This window comes from Mustela lutreola, chromosome 16 (assembly GCF_030435805.1).
Source record: "Mustela lutreola isolate mMusLut2 chromosome 16, mMusLut2.pri, whole genome shotgun sequence".
Classification (NCBI taxonomy): Eukaryota; Metazoa; Chordata; class Mammalia; order Carnivora; family Mustelidae; genus Mustela; species Mustela lutreola.
The window spans coordinates 60639504-60648934 of record NC_081305.1 but is presented as its reverse complement, the minus strand read 5'-3'; the positions used below and the strand labels follow the sequence as shown (position 1 = coordinate 60648934).

The window sequence follows — 9431 nt, the reverse complement described above, 5'->3', positions numbered from 1 at the left end:
GGGAGGGAAAAATTGAAACAAGATGGGATGGGGAGAGAGACAAACCATAACAGACTTAATCTCACTAAACAAACTGAGGTTTGCGGGGATGGAGGGTGTATGGAGAGGGTGGCTGGGTTATGAACATTGGGGAGGGTATGTGATATGGTGAGTTCTGTGAAATGTGTAACACAGATGAATCACAGACCTGTACCCTTGGGGCAAATAATGCATTATATGTTAATTAAAAAAAATTTCACCTGTGCTTTATGCAGTCTGGGGGAGGATGGGCACACATATAAACCCATATAGTGATTGGTCTACCTGACACCAATAGGACCAATCAGAGTCTCCCTGGGATTGATATGTAAATGACAGGAAGACGAGGTTCTCTCTTTAGGCGAGTGACTGGCCTTGCTGGATGGGATTCAGGAGCTAGCAATGGCAATCTTCCTGGACACTTGAAGAGTCTGACCAGAGAAGAAAGCAGCCATATGGAGACAAGTAAACATGAGACATGGACAAAGAGAAAAGTGTTTTGCCGGTTTCCAGTCCCTAGTTCTTGATTCTGAAATTTTAGTTCTGCAGCTCTTCTTTTGATTTTTTAAAAAGATTTTTTCTTTATTTATCTGACAGAGATCACAAGTAGGCAGAGAGGCAGGCAGAGAGAGAGGAGGAAGCAGGCTACCTGCAGAGCAGAAAGCCCGATGTGGGACTCGATCCCAGGACCCTGGGATCATGACCTGAGCCGAAGGCAGAGGCTTAACCCACTGAGCCACCCAGGTGCCCCGTCTTCTTTTGGATTTTTATGAACTTCTGTGGTATGCACCCCTACAGGAACCTGGACATTCCTTTGTTTTTTGTTTGTTTGCTTGCTTTTCCCTTTTGGTTCCTCCAGTTTTCTTTGGATTGCTGCCACTTGCAAGCAAAGGGTCTTGTAAAAATACCACACCAAGGAAATTCACACGTCCTTAGGAGCTATTGAGTAAGTTCCTGTAGGGGAAGGACACAGTGAGATGCACATTTTAGAGTGATCATCTTAGAATAAGTTTAGAGGATGAATTGGTGTGAGGAGGGGAGGGAGAGGGGCATATTCCTGAAGATGAGATGACAGGTTGGAAGGCCGTTATGGTCATTCTGGCAAAGTATGGTGAGTGCCTGAAACAGAAGAGAAAAGGGGGCTGAGGAAAGATTAAATTTATACAAGGTGAGAAGACTAATGAGACTTTATGAAATCTGAGTTTGTGAAATCGGATATTGCTAGGCTTTTAGCACACTTACTTTGGGATCTAATCTTCAAAAATATTTAAATATCTCTGGTGGTGACAACACCATCGTCTTTCCAGTGATTAAGAACTCTGAAATCTTAATCTGGCCTGGGCTGTAGAATGTCAGCTGCGGCTTGAGCACAACGAAAAGCCGTTGAAGGGTTTTACACTGGTGGGTGGAGGGTGGTCGTGGGATTCCTTTTGCATTTTTAAAATGTCATTTTTGGCTGCTGTGTAAAGAATGGATAGATAAAAGGCAAAAATAGAAACAAATCATTCTCCAATATTTACGGAACATCTACTATGTGTCAGGTACTGTTCTAAACCCTAAAGACAGAATAGTTAACAAGAAACAAAATGAATTTGATGTCCTCTTGGAGTTTTCATTTTAGTTGTTGAGCGAGAAGTGAAGCAAATAAATATACATACAAATCAGGGGTTGATGTGGGGTAAGAAGGAAACTAAGCTGAGTGAGTGGACATGGGGTGCGAGGGTTTAGGGGAGCAGGTTGGTATTTTCTATGGGACTGTGTCAGGGAAGTCCCCCTCATTTGAGGAAAGACCTGGAGGAAATTAAGGAACGAGCAGTTGTGCTGTTTGGAGAAGAGCATCCCACACAAAGGAAACAGTAAGCCCAAGGTGGGAGCACATCTGGTGTGTTAAAAGAATGACACGGCGACCAATAATGCTGGGCAAAAAATGAGCAAGACGGCAAGTGGCAGGAGGTAGGTAAGGAAGGTAGTGGAGTCAGATCACATAAAGTCTTGAAGGCCATTGTAAAGATTTGCCTTTAACTTTGTGCCAAATGAGAAGAGCTTGGATGGTTTTGAAGAGGCTTGACTTGATTTAGCTTAGAAAAGGATTGGGGCGCCTGGGTGGCTCAGTGGGTTAAGCCTCTGCCATCAGCTCAGGTCATGGTCTCGGGGTCCTGGCATCGAGCCCCGCATTGGGCTCTCTGCTCATCAGGGAGTCTGATTCTCCCTTTCCAACTGCCTGCCTCTCTGCCTACATGGACCTCTCTCTCGATCTGTCAAATAAATAAATAAAATCATAAAGAGAAAAGAAAAGAATCACTCAGGCTGCTGTGTGAAGAACGGACTTGCGGGGTTGTGGGGTAGGGATGCTTCTTGCATTAATGTAGACTGAGATTTCTATACTGCTGACATTTGTGGCCACATTAATTTTTGTTATGGGGAGCTGTCCTGTGCACTGACCACTAGATCGCAGGAGCACCCTTTCCCACTCTCAAGTTGTGACAACGAAAAGTGTGTCCAGACCCTGTCAAAATCCCCTGCGGAGGAGCAGGTACACAAAACTCTCCTGGTTGAGGACCACTGATCTGGGTGAGAAGGGGTATTGGCCCAGACCAGAGCAGTAGATGCAGGTGTGGGGAGAAGGGGGGAGATTCTGGGTGTATATTGAAGACAAAACACGCAGGATTTGTAAATATATTAAGTGTGGAGTGTGCGGAAAAGGCAAGAGTTGGGATGATTTTACAATTTTGGGGGCCTGAGGCCCTGGAACAGTGACGTTACCACTTGCTAAGATGGGAAAGACGACGGGAGAAGCAAGTTTGATGGGCAACAGGTGTTTGGTTCTGGAGATGGTGGCTGAATCCACATGGGGATGCCTAACCAGCAGCTGAACACACGAGTCTGGCATTCATGGGTGAGGTCCAGGCTGGAGGCACAAATACGAGCACCATTAGGACATAGGGTTCATGCCCTGAGAAGAAGTGGGCTTACCTACGCAGTGAGTATGGACAGAGGTGTGTTTGGCAACATGATAAGGCAGCTTCATGATATCTGTCCCCTGGTATTTGTCCTGTGAGTATGGATGGGAGTGTGTATGGGACTTAGGACTTGCTTTTAACCAGTAGAATTTGGCAAGGTAAGAAGATGTCACTATTATGATCTCATTATATTAAATCAGACTGTTTTACTGATTGGAGTGAGAGGCTGTCCTGGACTTGAAGAAGCAAAGAGCCAAATTCAGAATCACCTGTGGAGAGAGTTATATGGCAGGAAACCACAAGCAGACTCTGGGGGCTGAGGATGGTTTCCAGTTAATAGCCTGGAGAATCTCTCTGGACCACCCCAGCATGGGCTGCCCCCCAAATCACACAGCTACAAGGAAATGAGTTCTTCCAACAACCCGAGTGAGTTTGGAAGCAGAGCCTTCCCTAGTGGAACCTGCAGGTGAGAACACAGCTTGGTGGGTGCCTTCTCTCTTCCTTTGAGTGAGACCCAGAGCCAAGGACCCTGGTTAAGCTGTTTCTGGCCTCCTGACAGCTAGAGATGGTAGGATAGTAAACTGAGCTGTTTAAAGTTACTAAACTTGTTATTATTTTTATGAAGTAACTATTAAAAACAAAACAAGAGGCCCAAAATGGAGTTGCTTATGCTAAGCCCCATGTCCCCCAAACCAGACTTAATTATGATTTCAGCTGTCCCAGAAATGGAATCTGAGCCCAGGCAAGCAGACACCACCTGATCCCCACTCCCTCGGACCCCTGCCATCCCCAGAAGCCAAGTCACCTGGCCATAACCAACCTGCTTTCTTTGCCTGACGTGACTTCCTTGCTCCTCCTCTCTTCTGCCTATAAAAGTCTTTCATTTTGTACTGCTCCTCCCAGCTCCTTTCAGTCTGCAAGCAGGATGCTGCCCATTTCGTGAATCATTGAATAAAGCCAATAGGTTCTTTAAAATGTACTCAGCTGAATTTTTTTTTTAACACAACAGAAAACTCAAGCAGAAGGTCCGAGTCCCAGAGCACAGGACTGATATCTAAAGGTCAGGAAGCTCAAAAAAACCCAGCCAGGAAAGGAGCCATCATCACTGACCAGTGTGGAAGAGGAAGGGAGAGCCAACATCATGATGAAAAAGATAGAATATTTCCAGAGAAGTGGAGGGAGTTCTATGTCTATAGGACTGACGGTTGAGTCATTTGGATCTGAGGGTTAATCATTGGATTTGGCAACTTGGCGGTGATTAGCGATCTTGTAAAATATCTGTGTAGGTGTAGTCGTGGGACCAATGACTGTTAACAGTGTCTGAAGTGCAAAAAAAATTTCAGGGTTTGGATTCAAATGGGAGCAGTGGATATAAAGAGCAGTGAGCAAGTCTGACTTCTGTTTTGGAGATCAAATCAGTTGGTTTTGCTGATGGATTAGATATGAGAAAAGGGAAAGGGGGAATTTATCCTAGGGGCTGAGGCTTTAGCCAGTAGGAGGTGGGGATGCTGTTTACTAAGATGGGGAGACTGGGACATGAGAAGGTTGAGGAGGGAGCAGGATAGAAATCATGGTGAAAATAAGACTCCTGTTACATATTCATGGAGAAATATGCTGCAGGCAGCTGGCCATGTAATTCTCGGCTCCAAGGGCGGGTTAGGATTAAAGACGTTAACTTCAGAGCCTTCAGCTTCTACAAAGAACTTAAATCAATGATGCTGAATGGAATCGGCTAAAGCAGTGGATTTTAAACTGGGGCTGGGAGGCAAGGAGTTTTGCTCCCAGGGCCGATTGAACAATATCTGGCAACATTTTTGGTGGTCACCACTTCGGGGGGGGGTGCTGCTGGCATCTAGTGGCTAGAGACCAGAGATGCTGCTAACTGTCCTGCAGGGCACAGGACAGCCCCACAGCAGAGAATCACCCACCAGGTATCAATAGTGCTAGGTTGCAAAAGCCTGATCGAGGGAGAGAGAGAGAGAGAGAGAGAGCGAACGCATAGCTACAGAAGACCCAGAATCAAGCTCTTCAAAGGGGCAGAGATGAAATAGAGAAGCAAATTGAGAATACAAAGGATGGTAGGAAGAGAAACCATGTGATTAAGAGGGCACTAAGGAAGCAGGAACCTAGAGACACCGAGTACATCCACGTTTGCTAGTGATAGGCGTGTATGGTGCATGGACCGCCTATGAGAATTCACACACCTTGCACATTTTCAAGTGGGCATCTGAAACTTTTTAATCATAAACTTTTCATCACAATATATGTATATTTTATTAACTAGGTGTTGAAAATATTAAACATTTAAAAAATGAGATAGAGGGCACCTGGGTGGCTCAGTCACTAAGCAGCTGCCTTTGGCTCAGGTCATGATCCCAGGGGCCTGGGATGAAGGCCCACATTCCTGATCAGCAGGAAGCCTGCTTCTCCCTCCCCCGCTCTCCCTACTTGTGTTCTCTGTGTGTGTATGTGTCTCTCTCTCTCTCACTCTCTACCAAATAAATAAATAAATCTTTAAAAAGAAAATGAGATAGGAAAGGATCGACTTCATTGGAATAACATTTGCTTGCTACAAGTTGATTTTTTTTAAAGCAGAACAGTCTAATTTTTTGTTATTTTATTTCCCAAACCACACTGGAATGGAATGAAACCATTAAAATCTTTACTTGTGCCTTTCCCTATTATGTCCCTAAAAATATGTAGTTTAATTTAAATATGAAGGAATGAGTGTCACTAACCAAAACTGATTGATATTCTGATGTCAGAGCACTTCCAACAACTGCCCTAATCCCCTTTCCCATGTTAACCTTTACCCTAATAAGGAGAGGAAGCCCTAAAAGCAGAGCCCCAGGACTGCCCTCAGAAGGGCATTATTTGAAAGAAAACTGGTATTTCAACTTTGGTATCAGCCCAAGTCCTACACACTAATAAGATCTGAGAGGAGTGTCTTGATCTTCCAGGAAGGAGAGGAGTATCCTGATATCAGACCCAAGAATGGGCATATCATCGATCCTACAGAGCACACATGGAGTTTGGATCTGGAAATGGACTCCCTTAAAATGATCTGCACATAAGGATTCTTTATAGAGATTTTTCAACTACCCTTGGGGACATGGTACCCTACACCCTCAGGTGTAGACAAATATTTTACAAGCTATGCTGGGAATGAGGTGGGGAGAGAAATATGGAGGTTGTTATAGGAAGATAGAAGGTTAAAGGAAGTCTTTGTTTTGAGTTTTTTCCTTTTGTTTTTAAGAAAAAGGTCATTTGTCTTCTGACTGGAAGGATCCATTGGAACAAGAACTTGATATTGGCCCTGGGAGTGGAGTCCTGGAGAGGGCTGGAAGGAACAAATCCCAGGCACAAGGAAGAACAAACCCTAGCTGGGGATGTCTGCTCTTCTCAATAAACCTGCTCTGTCTTCAACTCTTTCTGTGTTTCTTGTACATTTCTCCAATTACTATGTAAATTCCATGATGCCAGGGACTTTTCTGTGTCGTTCGCCACAGATTTACAAACACTCAGGGCAGTGTGTAGCACTGACTAAATATTTGTTGAGTAAATGTCTAAAAACAAATTAAAAATGGATACAAATGTAGGTATAGATTTGATTGGGTGGTGGTAAGATAAGGGAATTCCTACACAAAGGGCTTTTATTTTCTTGAAGTGTCACACTAGTGATGAAGTTTTGGAACACAGGTGAGGTTTGGTGGGGTGAGGTCCAGAGCCGATGACCAAGAAAGGATTCTTGAGACGTCTTAGGTGCAAATGGTGGTTTTATTAAAACACAGGGACAGGACCCAAGGGCAGAAAGAGCTGCTCAGACAGAGGCATGGTTGACTGGGAGCTGAGGAAGGTGAGGACAAAGGGGGTGTCCAGAAGGACTGTCATATGCTAAAGAAGAATTTCAGGATAAGGGAGACCTGGTTATTGTCAAGTCAAGGCTGTTTTTACCTCTAATGAGGGAAAGCATGAAGACAGTCAGGAGTTTCCTGGAGATATGTTACATTCCTCCTATCACACATCCTTGTCAGTGGGCTTTGGGCTTAGAAGAAATTCAGTTTTTTATTACACTTCCCTCCCCCTTAGCCTCCCTCTATTTTATGGAGGGGAGGGTGATGTTAGGGCTTCTGGAAACTGAGGTATGGGTCTCTGGAAGTCAGGCTATTGATGAGAAAGCTTATTCCTTCCTTGTAAGTCGCTAGGACATTTGTAGAGGGAGGGAGACTCCTGTCCTGCAGGACTGGGATCTCTATCAGTTAAGCATCGTTTTTCCTTTAGGGCAGCCAGGAGTGCATGAGGAATGTTACACATATGGCATGGGGAGAGGGTGTAGGGTGCCAGTTTCTGCTTTGTCCTAAGCTTGCCTTCTGCTCCCTCATCCCTAGGACAGGAGCTGGGAGTGAGGTGACATAGTTCAGAAGAGGTGGGGGTAGGGATTGTTGAGGCAAGTCTTGAAGGTGTGAAATGGTCATCCATTAGAGGGAAAGCAAACTCACCAGAGAGACAAGGGAGTTTGAAGCCAGGGTTGAGTATCCACTGGAGAATTGTGGTCAAATATTTTAAAGTACAGCAGGTTGGCTCAGCTGTATGATTCCTTCATGGTTTCTGGTGCATGCCGCTGGCATTGGTAGAATCATTTCTAAAGAAACAAAGCAAAAGAGGATAAGCCATTCTTTCACAAACGATGATGAATCAAGTTTTGAACATGCTGGGTTTTGAGGCACAGGTGGGACATCAGTGAAATAGCATGAGTCGGTAGTCAGTTACACGGGCCTGGTGGGTAGGAAAGAAACAGATGGTCGTGTATCAGTGGGAGAGATGTTGGCTAGGGAATGGGAGCTGAAACCAAGGGCACAGTTGATATCATTACAAGAGAGGGTAGCTTGGAAGAGAAAGGTTAACTGAACCCCCGGGGAAACCCTGATGGGAATGTCACATGCATTTCTCAGGCATGCCAATGTTGACACAGATTACTGTAACTCCTAGGGGCCAGAAGCCATGTCTTTGAGATTCATTCATCCTGTGCCTCTGGCATAGCGTGGGCCACATTGAAGGTAATTCTAAAATTCATTCCAATTTGATTTCATTGCACTTTTCATTTACCAGAATCTTGTCATGGTTTGCTAGTGTATCATTTTCTCGAAAAGATTAAATAAGGACCATTTTACAAATATGAGATGAATGCCTGAAGGGATTTTGTTTAATTCATTCATTAGCTCGGGAACCACTAAGATGTTACCACCACTTCAAGCAAAAATCTCAAAGCAGACACATATACAATCAGTAATACTTAAACGAATTTGCTTTGATAGATGCAAATAGATATACAAATAGAATGCAAATGGATGCAAAACTGCCTTCTACCAAAGGAAAGGGGGTCAACTGTACTTCCAGTGGACAAAATTCATTTACATATAGCTATACAAGATCATCTGCATCCACATCAATTATGTACAATCTATAGAGTTGCAAAATAGCTCAAAGACAAGAAAGGCACAGAATATCCCATAGAATTGGTCATCCCAGAAGGGTACATGAGACAACACCTGTTTTCCCTTGGAAGACACTATAATCTTTTAGGTTCATTTCAATGTCTTTCGTGATTTTGCCTATGCTTTAAAAGAAAAAAAAGTTACCCTTATTATTCTTATTAGTTTGAAAAAAAACTAATAAAATACTAGTCTGTTATAAAATACACATGGAAGAATGTTCTGGCACTATCATACCCAATTTGGGGTACTAACTGATTAGGAAGATGAGGCAGAATTTGGGAGCCTGTAGGATGAGTCTGTTTCCGGTTGGAATGGGAAACATTTAAGAATCAAACTAAATGATCTCAAATCCACTCTGGAATGAAACAGGTTATAAGGAAAATACAGAAGATGTTGAAATGGACCTGTTGGCTCATTGTGAGCTTTCCTGGTCGAATGGAGACCTCTACCATGATGCTTGTCCTCCATGTCCCAACCATCCCATACCTGCTATCCTGGCACCAAAGGGCCACCAGACTTTAGGCTCAGTCTGCAGTTCCAAATGGAAACCCTCTGTTCCCACAGTAGTGGACAGGATGACTCTGGTTGCTGGTGGAAGCGTCAGCTGCTTTAGTCCAACAGTTCAAGAGAGGATCAGAAGAGCATAAGGACGATATTGGAAAAAAATGTTTGGACGAATTTCCAGAACACAATATTTCTCTTTGCAATTTTTGAGTGTTCTGTAGCCAACCTGCCAAAAAAAAAATGTGAAAACTATAAATAGAGAGGAGTGGGAAGGAGAAATGAGGACCTGTCACAGTGCCAGCGAAAATAGGGAGCTGAGAATTTTCCAGAGATTCAGAGTCAAAGGGGGTTAATATTTACTTAGAAAAGAAGTCGTGGGCACAAGCTCTAGGATGAAATGAAGGCAAGAGAGGCAAGTTAGGGAATCGAGAGAGAGAGAGAGACTTGAAGATAA

At 43.9% G+C, this 9431-nt stretch overlaps 1 long non-coding RNA gene across 1 annotated transcript; it reads right to left on the bottom strand.

Annotated features, from left to right (window-relative positions):
• Positions 1-6736: 6736 nt before the first annotated feature.
• Positions 6737-9197, bottom strand: LOC131818269 (uncharacterized). The gene is made up of 2 exons (XR_009348753.1): positions 8960-9197; positions 6737-7620 (listed from the first exon to the last, which is right to left on the bottom strand). It is a non-coding gene; the product is annotated as an uncharacterized LOC131818269 (long non-coding RNA).
• Positions 9198-9431: the final 234 nt, after the last annotated feature.